Here is a 14,677-nt window from a genome sequence, read left to right on the forward strand (position 1 = left end):
CAAATGAAATACACCCAAACCAATGACAATGAACAACCCTGGCTCAAATATCAAAGTCCATGGAGCCAGAGTGTCACATTACCATGCTGTCATGACTGGAGTGAGTTACACAGCGTCGAGCGTGTGTGTGTGTGTGTATGAGCTCACAGTACTGTGTCGATGCGGTTGGTGACACCCAGAACACATATGCCACCCTGCCTGATCACATCTCAAATGGCAGCTATAGTACTGATCCACTGGCCACTGTCCTGTTTGATCTACAGTATGTATGTTAGTACAGGACTGGCTAGGGTGAATTCCACTGTGAACACTGATCTACAGTATGTCTGTTAATACAGGACTGGCAAAGGCTGTATTGAATTCCACTGTGAATACAGGCAATATTTAAATAGTTGTGAACGCAGTGTCATTCTTACTTGTTGAATGTCCATCTTCTCTATTCCACCGATGTAGCTTCTGCCTGATGTTAGTGCTTGGTATCACCTGGAAAACAACAGATGGAACAACAGTAAGGATGTAGCTTCTGCCTGATGTTAGTGCTTGGTATCACCTGGAAAACAACAGATGGAACAACAGTAAGGATGTAGCTTCTGCCTGTTGTTAGTGCTTGGTATCACCTGGGAAACAACAGATGGAACAACAGTAAGGATGTAGCTTCTGCCTGATGTTAGTGCTTAGTATCACCTGGAAAACAACAGATGGAACAACAGTAAGGATGTAGCTTCTGCCTGATGTTAGTGCTTGGTATCACCTGGGAAACAACAGATGGAACAACAGTAAGGATGTAGCTTCTGCCTGTTGTTAGTGCTTGGTATCACCTGGGAAACAACAGATGGAACAACAGTAAGGATGTAGCTTCTGCCTGATGTTAGTGCTTGGTATCACCTGTAGTGCAGCAGGTTGAGAGCTTCAAGTTCCTTGGTGTCCACATCAACAACAAACTATCATGGTCCAAACACACCAAGACAGTCGTGAAGAGGGCACGACAAAGCCTATTCCCCCTCAGGAGACTGAAAAGATTTGACATGGGTCCTCAGATCCTCAAAAAGTTATACAGCTGCACCATCGAGAGCATCCTGACTGGTTGCATCACCGCCTGGTATGGCAACTGCTCGGCCTCCAACCGCAAGGCACTACAGAGGGTAGTGCGTACGGCCCAGTACATCACTGGAGCCAAGCTTCCTGCCATCCAGGACCTCTATACCAGGCGGTGTCAGAGGAAGGCCCTACAAATGGTCAAAGATTCCAGCCACCCTAGTCATAGACTGTTCTCTCTGCTACCGCACGGCAAGCGGTACCGGAGCTCCAAGTCTAGGTCCAAAAGGCTTCTTAACAGCTTCTACCCCCAAGCCATAAGACTCCTGAACAGCTAATCATGGCTATCCGGACTATTTGCATTGTCCCCCCCCCACCCCACCCCTCTCTTATGCTGCTGCTACTATCTATGCATAGTCACTTTAACTCTACCCACATGTACATATTCCCTCAATTACCTCGACTAACCGGTGCCCCCGCACATTGACTCTGTACCGGAACCCCCTGTATATAGCCTCGTTACTGCTGCTCTTTAATTATTTGTTATTTTAATTTTGTACTTATCTGTTTTTTACTTAACACATGTAAGTAAGCGTTTCACTGTAATGTCTACACCTGTTATATTCGGGGCATGTGGCAAATAAAATATGATTTGATTTGAGATGGAACAACAGTAAGGATGTAGCTTCTGCCTGTTGTTAGTGCTTGGTATCACCTGGGAAACAACAGATGGAACAACAGTAAGGATGTAGCTTCTGCCTGTTGTTAGTGCTTGGTATCACCTGGGAAACAACAGATGGAACAACAGTAAGGATGTAGCTTCTGCCTGTTGTTAGTGCTTGGTATCACCTGGGAAACAAGTTTTTTACTATATCAATTTCTAAATGCTGTTGACACTGGAGGAGGGAGAAGGGGGGTAAATAGTTCCTGTAGTTTCACTGGAACATTCCTCTGATTTCCTCGAAGGTTTTATTCTGTGTGCTTTATGCTGTAATCACTGTGTTATCAAGCCTGGTCATGTGTCTCTGTTTAAACCTCTGCCTTTCTAACTGCCTGTCTGCCTGCCTGCATGCTTGGCTTCCTGTCTAACTGTCTGCCTGACTGCCTGACTGCCTGCTTTCCCTCCCTGCCTGTCTGCCTGCTTGCCTTTGTCTGCTGGCCTGACTGACTAACTGACTGCTTGACTAACTGACTGCCTGCTTGTCTTTGTCTGCCTGTCTGCCTGCCTGACTGCATGCTTTCCCTGCCTAACTATCTGACAGCCTGACTGTCTGCCTGACTAACTGCCTGCCTGTCTATCTGACTGTCTGCCTGCCTGCCTGACTCTCTGGCTGTGTCGTTGTAACGCTCTCTGAGCCCAGCCCCATGATGACTCCATGACTCAGGCTCTGCCTTGGCATGGCTCCTGTTCTAGATATCTATTTAGTGAACTAGGGCTCACCACTCAATTGCTCTAACATATACTGTAGCTGTGCCTTTATAAGTTCAAAGTTTTGTCAGGCCAAGGTTTCTTTAGAAGTGAAACAGTGTGAACTAATAGGAACTAAAGGTGTGTGTTGGATCAAATGAGTGTGTAGGCCTTACTTCACTGTTACACTATGTTTTGCCTCACTTCATGAAAAGTTTGACTATCTTCACAACACCTTTTACAGGACCGGTCCGACCTGGAACACGTCCACAGAATGTCACATTCTTCAATATTTAAAAGTGTCCCACGTGACAAAGCTTCAGTTTCAGTGCATTACCGGTTGGCATTTTCCATTCTACAATTTCACAACTATTCGGTGTGCTCATATTATAAGGTTATCGGGTTACTGCAAGCCTTGGAAATAAGACATACAGGTCTCTTTAAAATACCAGTGGGTTCTGGACTGAAGCAGCTCTCTATTGGACCATTGATAAGTCAGGCCTGGCCACGCCCCGCCCCAAACAGAGGTTGTCTCCGTTTCGGAGTTTCGCCGGACCAGACCGGTTACCTTGGCAACAAATGTTTCCAAGTGACACAAAGCCTTGAGTTAAGAACCTCCTTTAAACTGTATAAGCTCTGAGAGTTGAGGGCCGGGAAAACAGAAAATAACAGGACGACGGGGAGAGAAACTCAATCCTAGCCATATTGCTTCCCAGAGTTTCATGAGATGACATGGTTAAACGACTCAGTCTTTCGCTCCTTTTTAAAACACCTTTAAGGTTGTTCGTGCTGGCATAGGGTACTGCTCTTAGGTGCATGCCAGATCGTGCTGTTATAGGGTCCTGCTGTTAGGTGCATTCCAGCCTGCTTTTTCCATTCAGTAAATAGCTTCCTAAAATTGTATTTTTCTTACTTCTGTAGACAAATAAGTTGACATACAGAATAGGCCTTTAAAGCTTGCACTGTTGGTGGATAGGCCAATGGTTGAGGTAATGGGGGAGAGCAAGGGGTAAGGGGATGAGGGTGAGGGGATGGGGGGTGAGGGGAGAGGGGGTGTGGGGAGAGGAGATGGGATGGGATGGCCAGATCTTTGATTAACACTATCTAAGGTATACCCTATAGGGTCTCCATCTAATATGGGAGAGTGGCTTTGTGTGGTGAGATTACTCCCTTATGAAAAACTACCCTGCTGACATTAGAGCTTCCTGAAGAGCATCCTAGAGCCCACACATGAAACACACACACACACTGGCTATTGCTCCTCCGGCCACTCTCCAAATAAAATCACGATGGAGCTCATCCAACCCAGAAGAAGACAGAGAATCCCCTAACAAACATCATCCAACCCAGAAGAAGACAGAGAATCCCCTAACTAACATCATCCAACCCAGAAGAAGACAGAGAATCCCCTAACAAACATCATCCAACCCAGAAGAAGACAGAGAATCCCCTAACAAACATTATCCAACCCAGAAGAAGACAGAGAATCCCCTAACTAACATCATCCAACCCAGAAGAAGACAAAGAATCCCCTAACAAACATCATCCAACCCAGAAGAAGACAGAGAATCCCCTAACAAACATCATCCAACCCAGAAGAAGACAGAGAATCCCCTAACAAACATCATCCAACCCAGAAGAAGACAGAGAATCCCCTAACAAACATCAACCAACCCAGAAGAAGACAGAGAATCCCCTAACAAACATCAACCAACCCAGAAGAAGACAGAGAATCCCCTAACAAACATCAACCAACCCAGAAGAAGACAGAGAATCCCCTAACAAACATCATCCAACCCAGAAGAAGACAGAGAATCCCCTAACAAACATCATCCAACCCAGAAGAAGACAGAGAATCCCCCTAACAAACATCATCCAACCCAGAAGAAGACAGAGAATCCCCTAACAAACATCATCCAACCCAGAAGAAGACAGAGAATCCCCTAACAAACATCAACCAACCCAGAAGAAGACAGAGAATCCCCTAACAAACATCATCCAACCCAGAAGAAGACAGAGAATCCCCTAACAAACATCAACCAACCCAGAAGAAGACAGAGAATCCCCTAACAAACATCATCCAACCCAGAAGAAGACAGAGAATCCCCTAACAAACATCATCCAACCCAGAAGAAGACAGAGAATCCCCTAACAAACATCATCCAACCCAGAAGAAGACAGAGAATCCCCTAACAAACATCATCCAACCCAGAAGAAGACAGAGAATCCCCTAACAAACATCATCCAACCCAGAAGAAGACAGAGAATCCCCTAACAAACATCAAGCAACAATGTAGAAGAAGAATAAGAACACAGCACACTGAGGGCCCAGGACAAATGGCACCCTATTCCCTACATCAGTGGTCACCAACCAGTCCATCTCTAATGAATTCCTAGTCAATCGCAAAACATTTCTGTAATAACTCAATGATAAAGCCTTGTGTTCCTATTGTTTTTATTGGCAGGAGGTGCACCCGATTCAGCTGCCCTGTAGGTGACGTGTTCCCATTTTGAATCATTTCATATGTCTGAAGGTACAAACTGCATTCCCGGCAGGCCCGGGGGGAGCAAATAAATACAGCACTATAGGCCTACCGCTAGCCAATCGGATGGCTCAGATTACCACGTCTGCAGTAGGCTAACGTAGCAGGCTTAAAAAAAAGCAACAGCAAAGTTGATAGTGTAAGATTTCTAAACTTTTTAAACCATGACTAGAGAGAGACTGTCAACGAATACAGCAAAGTGATGCTGTTTTTATGAGTGAGTTCATGTTTAAGTCTTTACTCAGCACTGTCAACACTTTCTATTCAACAATTTTAGAAGCCATAAAATGCGTGTTCTCTCTACTTCCACTCGTGCTACAACCAGAACTGCAGCTGTAATGAACGAGTAGCATCTTGGGAATATTTCACTTTCTTTGGTCATAGGAGTAACAACATGAATTGATGCACAGTGGAGGCTGCTGAGGGGAGGATGGCTTATAATAATGTCTGGAATGGAGTCAATGGAATGCCATCAAACATGTTTTGGGGGGTTTTCATGTGTTTGATGCCATTCGATTGACTCCATTCCAGACATTATTATGAGCCATCCTCCCCTCAGCAGCCAACACTGATAAGGCAGAAATAGTGCGGTGTGACTCGAGTTTCGCCATCAGCTGGAAGACGGTGGCCCTTTTTGGTCAGTGTCAGCGGAGGAAAGGGAGAGCGGAAGGACGATGAGAGGCGGACCCTCAGTCTGCTGCTCTCTCCCTTCACTGAGACTGACCATCAGATGCAGGCTCCATCAGCCCAGTAAAATATAGATTTTTTTAAATGTACACTCACTCAGCTGTGCCTTACAAGTAATACAACAATGGATATATTACCAGTGTGATCCTATAGCCTACCTCAAATGTTGAAATATATATTATAAATTATAAATTATTATTATATATTTTTAAATGGTCTGAATTCAAGCAAAGCCAATATGTGGTGATAATGTATTGGGCCTATAGCCTACCTCACAAACCTCATTACCACAGTACCATTTTTTAATAGGTTAGTGTTGCATAGGCTTTCCTTTTTCTATGTCAAGCAACAACAACAAAACATCTGAACGGTAAATCTCGGCTTGCATTTTGACTCAGAAAGTGACCTGGAAAAAAAAGGTTGGTGACCACTGCCCTACATAGTGCACTACTGGTGCACTACCCTATGGTGCATTACCCTATGATACACTACCCTATGGTGCACTACCCTATGGTGCACTATGCTATGGTGCACTACCCTATGGTGCACTACCCTATGGTGCACTACCCTATGGTGCACTATGCTATGGTGCACTACCCTATGGTGCACTAAGCTATGGTGCACTATGCTATTGTGCACTACCCCATGGTGCACTACCCTATGGTGCACTACGCTATGGTGCACTACCCTATGGTGCACTACCCTATGGTGCACTACCCTATGGTCCACTCCCTATGGTGCACTACCCTATGGTGCACTACCCTATGGTGCACTATGCTATGGTGCACTACCCTATGGTGCACTACCCTATGGTGCACTACCCTATGGTGCACTACCCTATGGTGCACTACGCTATGGTGCACTACCCTATGGTGCACTACCCTATGGTGCACTACCCTATGGTCCATTCCCTATGGTGCACTACCCTATGGTGCACTACCCTATGGTGCACTAGGCTATGGTGCACTACCCTATGGTGCACTACCCTATGGTGCACTACCCTATGGTGCACTACATTTACATTACATTTACATTTTAGTCATTTAGCAGACGCTCACTACCTATGGTGCACTACCCTATGGTGCACTATGCTATGGTGCACTACTCTATGGTGCACTACCCTATGATGAACTACCCTATGGTGCACTACCCTATGGTGCACTACCCTATGGTGCACTACCCTATGGTGCACTACCCTATGGTGCACTACCCTATGGTGCACTACCCTATGGTCCATTCCCTATGGTGCACTACCCTATGGTGCACTACCCTATGTACCCTCTTGACAAAAGTAGTGCGCTATAAAGGGAATAGGGTGCCATCATAGAGAATTATAGAGGCCTCTAGTGGCCAAAAGGCTGTAATAGCAGGGGCAGTGCCATTGAGGGCTTCCACCATTTTAATGTAATCAACTGGGTGGGACTTCCAACACTTATTGGCTGATCCCTCCTGGTGACCCTGTTGGAGTCAGGTCCAACCGGGTCATCAGGAGGGACTAGCCAATCGTGAAGAAGAAAATGGACTACTTCAAAATGTGCTCACAGATGCCATAATTGGAACTAAATAGGGATGCTTTCTGTTTCATTCTCTATGGGTGCCATTTGGGACGCACACATGATGTTCAAGGGACTTGATCTCTACATTCCTCTCCCCAGAATTGGAACCAGAGGATGATTTCAATGATTTGATATACACTGCTCAAAAAAATAAAGGGAACACTTAAACAACACAATGTAACTCCAAGTCAGTCACACTTCTGTGAAATCAAACGGTCTACTTAGGAAGCAACACTGATTGACAATAAATGTCACATGCTGTTGTGCAAATGGAATAGACAACAGGTGGAAATTATAGGCAATTAGCAAGACACCCCCAATAAAGGACTGGTTTTGCAGGTGGTGACCACAGACCACTTCTCAGTTCCTATGCTTCCTGGCTGATGTTTTGGTCACTTTTGAAGTGTGGTTTTCCACTTTAATTTTGAGGGTGACTCCAAATCCAGACCTCCATGGGTTGATACATTTGATTTCCATTCATAATTTTTGTGTGATTTTGTTGTCAGCACATTCAACTATGTAAAGAAAAAAGTATTTAATAAGATTATTTCATTCATTCAGATCTAGGATGTGTTATTTTAGTGTTCCCTTTATTTTTTTGAGCAGTGTATTTCTGGTGATCCATTAGTTCAAAATAAAGCTCTGATTCAAAGGGAAGTGTAAACCACTGAATGAGTATCCGAGTCCAACGCTGCAGCCCGGACTCTTTTCCAGATGTGTGATTGTCAGCTGATTTGCTGTACTTTTACTTTCATGTAACTTTCATGTAAATAAAGCTGTTTTGAACCCCCAAGAACAACAACTGAAAAGAGCAACAGTTACACCCTCGTTCCAACCTCACAACAACTCACTGAAACACATTTACAAACACGAACCTCTCACCCTCGTTCCAACCACACAACAACAAACTGAAACACCTTTACAAACACAAACATCTCTACCGGTTTTCAGCCAACCAACACACACACTCATCAGTATACAAGACACAAACAGGGACAAACGGGGAGAAACACATAATCCACAAACATATGCACCTGAAAGCACGCGCACACAACTCAGGGACACTGGCACAACCTTGCGCCAGTTCCCTATTAAACCAGTCATGTGAAACAACCCGCTCTTTTCTGTAAATCAGATTACATCTCTGAGCTGAGGTGCACACACTCTTACAGCTCTGGGCTTGGGTCCACACACACACACACACACACACACACACACACACACACAGACATGCACACATGCACACACACACACACACACACACAGAAACTCTGGCTCCCTGTAGTTGTATGCTAACAACTCCATATCAGTTATTCCCATTACAAACCTGCAAAGACCTAAGGGTAAAATATGCATCCTAACCCTTTCTCTTGAAGGTAATCTACATGTAGTTATGATTATCAGTCTAAGAGGAATCCCTGACTAACTGATTGGGTTTGATTTGGGTTTGATACACAAGACTACAGAGTGATATGGTGCAGGGTTTATCAGATTCTGTACTGTAGCCAGTATAATATAATCATAACCAACCAGCATCCAGTATTCCTCAACCACTGCCTGACTGATCTAGGTTCAGATTCAGTTGAAAATAAAACAATACATAGGCCTGTATTCATAAAACATCTCAAAACTGATCCTAGATCAGCACTACTCTGAGACGCCTCATGTATATAGGCCCGGATTTCACATTCAAAGACAACTTTGAGGTACCATAGGGAATGTGGGAAACATTTTGATAAGCTACCACTCAGCAGGCTTTGACTCCTGGCTTGGCAGCTCCACGGCAGAATAAGTAACGTGTGGAAACATGTTTAAAGTGTGTTTGGCAGGTATAGGAAATTAGCAAAGGACGGATTCAAGTGCTGTTCTAGTTCCCAAACACTGATATAGCGTAGCAGCTAGAATTGACAGAAAACATTGATTTCTTCTTCCTCTAAACGTGAAACTACCCAGTCCAAACTGAATTTAATTGGCCGGTTTCCCAGACACAGATGAAGTCTAGTCCTGGACTAACAATCATATTTAATTCTCCATTGAGCTTGCATTTTAGTCTAGGACTAGGCATAATCTGTGTCCTGGAAACCGCCCCTTATATTATTTTTCAGTCCAGGACCCATCTTAATCCTTGTCTGTGAAATCAGCCCCAGATTATTTAAGCTAGATTCCCATTAAGCTGCCATTCTCCATCATCATACTATGGTCACAATGCAGTAGAACACAGCTGATTAACATTAGTGTCTTGTGACAGACTGTTACCACAGCCTGAAGGTTAAATCAAGTTAAATAGAGTAGCAGGATTTGGTTTAAGATTAGATTAACAGAAACAGTGAAAAAGCTCAGTGATAAATATCAAGGGACATTGGGGTCATTTGGAACCCTTCTCTCCCCTTTCAGCGTTTCCAGTAGGGACAAATCAACAGACGGACCAGGCTGCCTGGCAATGGAGGTATATGGTCCGTGTCCCGAATGGCACAATATTCCCTATATAGTGGACTACCAAGGTCGATAGGGCTCTGGCGAAAAGCAGTGCACTATGAAGGGAATAAGGTGCCATTTGGAACGGAGCCGTGGACTGGGCTGTTTTAATCAAACACAGACGTTTGGAGAAGATACAAGTCTCCTTCACCTGCAGGCTCAACATGCTGTTAATCAGGAGGCTATGCACCGTCATAAAAGGCCCTCCAACTAAATCAGCACGGTCCCCATGGCCCCACTACCACCCATCATAGATAGCATCAGGCCAAACTATCTGATGGAGCGTTTACAGGTTTACCATTCATTAGTTACAGTAGTAATTCAAACTAGAGGCATGGGAAGGCATAGTGTACATATGGATATTAACTATAATGCCTATCATTCAGAGATTAAATGTACTATACTAACAATGGTAGGTCATTGTGAAAACAGCATTCAAATACACTTACATTTTAGCAGACACTCTTCTCCAGAGCAACTTACAGGCGCAATTAGGGTTAAGTGCCTTTCTCAAGGGCACACCGACAGATTTTTCACATAGTCGGCTCGGGATTCGAACCAGTGACCTTTCGGTTACTGGCCCGACTGGCTCTTAACCGCTAGGCTACCTGCCGCCTACCTATATCCGCTAATATCCTCTATCCTCAATGACCTCACACAAGCATGGCTTTCCAGGCGAGACAGAGAGACCCGTTTAATGTCAGACATCTTCCTTTTCTTTTTATCGAAACGTAACCAAAACAGTACCTTAGCCCTTTAAGCAGCAACACTGCCACTGTGGGATAGCTGTGTCTGCTTCTGTGTGTGGTACAGTGTCAACATGTGAAGGTCAGAGCAGGGGCGTGGAGAGGTGCAGGTGGCCTCTGTTCTCCTGGGAGGGAGTGTGGAGGGTTCTCTGTCAGCCACTCTGGAGAGTTCACAGACTGGGTCTCTCTCACTGAACATGGACCTGACTTTTCATCTGGGATCTAAGTGGGTTCGTGTGTGTGTGTGTGTGTGTGTGTGTGTGTGTGTGTGTGTGTGTGTGTGTGTGTGTGTGTGTGTGTGTGTGTGTGTGTGTATGTGACTGTGCGTGTGTAGGTTACACTAGAGATCTAATGTAATAACTAGGGCTGTCAAACAATAGAAACATTTAATCAAGTTAATTGAAGGATCCGCTGTGATTAATCGTGATTAATCGCAAACTCAGAATTTTCTGAAATTGAGCTGTAATTGTATTTTTTTTATACAGAATGCATTACAATAATATTGACATCTTGATTTTGTACAAAGTAACGGTTAGCAAAATCAGGTACATTGATTAAGCACACTTTCCTTAACCTCAATGTCAACTTGCTTTGACATTGCATTGTTGTTTTTAGCTGTATATATTATGTATTTTGGATGTTTTCAGTGTATTTTTTATGCTTTCAGACAATGCGATTAATCACTATGAAGCCCCTAAATAAGATCTGGTGCAACCAATTACCTTCAAAAGTCACATAATTAGTTAAATAAAGTCCACCTGTGTGCAATCTAAATGTGTCACATGATCTGTCACATGATCTCAGTATATATACACCTGTTCTGAAAGGCCCCAGAGTCTGCAACACCACTAAGCAAGGGGCACCACCAAGCAAGCGGCACCATGAAGACCAATGAGCTCTCCAAACAGGTCAGGGAATAAGTTGTGGAGAAGCACAGATCAGGGTTGGGTTATAAAAAAATATCTAAAACTTTGAGATTGGAGTATCTGTCCATAGGACCACTTTAAGCTGTACACTCCACAGAGCTGGGCTTTACGGAAGAGTGGGCAGAAAAAAAGCGATTGCTTAAAGAAAAAAATAAGCAAACACGTTTGGTGTTCGCCAAAAGGCATGTGGGAGACTCCCCAAACATATGAAAGAAGGTACTCTGGTCAGATGAGACTAAAATTGAGTTTTTGGGCCATCAAGGAAAACGCTACGTCTGGCGCAAACCCAACACCTATCACCATGTTTTTCATCGGCAGGAACTGGGAAACTGGTCAGAATTGAAGGAATGATGGATGGCGCTAAATACAGGGAAATTCTTGAGGGAAACCTGTTTCAGTCTTCCAGAGATTTGAGACTGGGACAGAGGTTCCCCTTCCAGCAGGACAATGACCCTAAGCACACTGCTAAAGCAACACTCGAGTGGTTTAAGGGGAAACATTTAAATGTCTTGGAATGGCCTAGTCAAAGCCCAGACTTCAATCCAATTGAGAATCTGTGGTATGACTTAAAGATTGCTGTACACCAGCGGAACCCATCCAACTTGAAGGAGCTGGAGCAGTTTTGTCTTGAAGAATGGGCAGAAATTCCAGTGGCTAGATGTGCCAAGCTTATAGAGTCATACCCCAAGAGACTTGCAGCTGTAATTGCTGCAAAAGGTGGCTCTACAAAGTATTGACGCTCAAGTTTTCTGTTTTTTTGTCTTATTTCTTGTTTGTTTCACACAAAAAAATATTTTGCATCTTCAAAGTGGTAGGCATGCAATTTTAATTTCAGGTTGTAAGGCAACAAAATAGGAAAAATGCCAAGGGGGGTGAATACTTTCGCAAGCCACTGTATCCGACATGGAGGATTATCTTGTTTTTGGAGATGGTTTTTACAAGCCCAACACTTCATCTTCATCAAGACCTGCAATGATCAATGTCAAAACTCTGACCCATAAGTCAATGAGGTGTGGAAAGAGACAGAGAGGAGGATAATAAAGTTAGAGCGTTGAGGCCTTTAATAAAACAGACCAATTACACCATGCTGGCCTGCTTTCACTTTGTAGCTGGATAATGTGGAAATAAAACGTTCTTGTTGTGCATAAAGTTTTACGAGGTGAGAAGCTATGGGACTATTCCAACAAGTAGGAATTCACTGTATCTTGTTGACTTTCTGGGAACATTCAAGAAGAATCTTGATGACCCGATTGTACTCAAATGGACCAACTACTTCCTTCAGTCTCCGCCTTGTGTCTCAGAAAGGTAACGGCAGTGAGACTGACGAAAACCTTCAGGTCAAAACATTATACTCCAAGAAACTGCGATAGCATTCAACAGTGCATGTTTATCTATCTTTCTTTCAGGATTTTATTTCTGCAGCTCAGTCCTTGCGTTGTTCTTGTCTGTTAATGTTCTGTACTATACCATGTTTCATGTTTTGTGTGGACCCCAGGAAGAGTAGCTCCTGCAGTAGCAACAGCTAATGGTGATCCTAATAAAATAACCAAATAACAAACATTCTACCCTTCACTGATACTGGATACACTAGTTGTAAACTAATGGCGATGCACCTCCAACCTCCCAGGCCTCAGAGTTGGTCACAGGAGCTGTTGTCATAGAATAGGTTAGGTAGGTATGGTTTGTGTAGTGACATTTTAGTTTTAGAGCAGGAGGTAAACAGCATTGTCTCTCAGGGTGGGCCCGGGTGCTCTATACCCTACAGAGACTGACCACATGTTTCCCATTGTGGTTTAAAGGGGAGGAGGATTAAACCAGGAGTAGAAGCAAAGCGGAGCATCATTCACCCCATGGTGTGGTCAGAGTGCTCTCAATCAGGTCCATCCAGAATAATGCTGAACCAGCCAATGTGAAGGGTAAGGGACATTTATAACTAATATGTCAAATATAGTGGCATATAACTTCAATGGTTGCATTTTGCTGTGATCAGTGTTCTCAATCAGGTCTAAGGAATACTGCTGATACAGGATGGAGGGTTAGTGACATATACTGTAGCTAATATGTCAACTTGGGTGACATATTGGTTAAATGTCACAATTTTGATGTATTATAATGAGACCATGTAACAAAGTGACTGGTGTTTAGGGAACACTGGCTGGTCCATCAGAGAGGGGTGTAGAGAGGCATGTGAAGCCCAGTCTGGAAGCACCAATCAGGTCAACGGAGGCAGGCGTGTCCCCTTGCTGACAGCCCAGGTCTGCCAGGCTCTGGGGATGCAGACATTCACACAAACACTGGCTGGGTAAGGGAAATGAAAAGGTGTTGAAATGGTGCGGATTTGGGTTTTCAGAGGCCTTCCTGACATCGCCTAAAGGAATCACCTTCAAAACTCTCATCTAATAAAAGAGAGAAACAGGGGAAGATAAATAAATAAAGATTGATTTTCACATTAATAATATTTGGCCTTCTTTTTAATTAGGAAAACTGTTCAAGTTTGTGAATTGAGGTTAAAAGGTTACTGTTTTTGATAAGAAGAAAGAGTGTGAGACAGAGAGAGAGAGAGAGAGAGAGAGAGAGAGAGAGAGAGAGAGAGAGAGAGAGAGAGAGAGAGAGAGAGAGAGAGAGAGAGAGAGAGAGAGAGAGAGAAAGAGAGAAGGTAAGAAGAATGGCGCAAAAAAAGGTTAAAAGAAAAAGAGAAATGGGGTCACAGACAGGGACAGGATTTACCCCCAGAGATGCAGGGGCAACAGAGTTACCCCATTCAGGTACCACAGGGGACAGTTGAACCAGGAGACTGTGACTTTTTTAATCCAATTAAAAGGCTCGGTGCGGTGCAGACAAGAGGATACTAGCAGGACACTAAGCAGGACATGCATGGTGGAGCACATCTTCACTCACTGAGCCCAACACCAATTAATCATGACCCCATATGAAGCTTCAGCTGCTATTAAGAAGGACGGCTACTATGTGTGGTGAGTCAAACACACACACATACGCACACGGTGAGACAGACACATGCATGCACACACACACGCACCCACACATTCACACACTTGATGTGCACACACACACGGACCATGTAGACTGGAGGTTGAATAGGCAGTATTCCATGGTCACACCCGGACAAAGCATCTATCTCCACATCCAAAGGGCTAGGGATGGGATCCATTCTTTCACTGAACTATTGAGGGTGTGTTGTGTTGTTGTTGAACAGGGAGTAAGACTGTTCCCTCTATATATGTAAATCACGCCCAAATATCCCAAAACTCTATGGTGAGAAGGGGGATTCGTTGATTGTATG

General features: G+C 44.1%; 1 long non-coding RNA gene across 3 annotated transcripts in view; it reads right to left on the minus strand.

Moving 5' to 3' along the window:
* Positions 1-400: 400 nt before the first annotated feature.
* Positions 401-14,677, minus strand: part of LOC123491299 — a 116,474-nt gene continuing 102,197 nt past the window's right edge. For all 3 annotated transcript variants that reach the window (XR_006661269.1, XR_006661267.1, XR_006661268.1), the window contains exon 3: positions 401-483. This is a non-coding gene — a long non-coding RNA (uncharacterized LOC123491299). The remainder of the gene's footprint in view (positions 484-14,677) is intronic.

Source organism: Coregonus clupeaformis, chromosome 7, assembly GCF_020615455.1.
Source record: "Coregonus clupeaformis isolate EN_2021a chromosome 7, ASM2061545v1, whole genome shotgun sequence".
Classification (NCBI taxonomy): domain Eukaryota; kingdom Metazoa; phylum Chordata; class Actinopteri; order Salmoniformes; family Salmonidae; genus Coregonus; species Coregonus clupeaformis.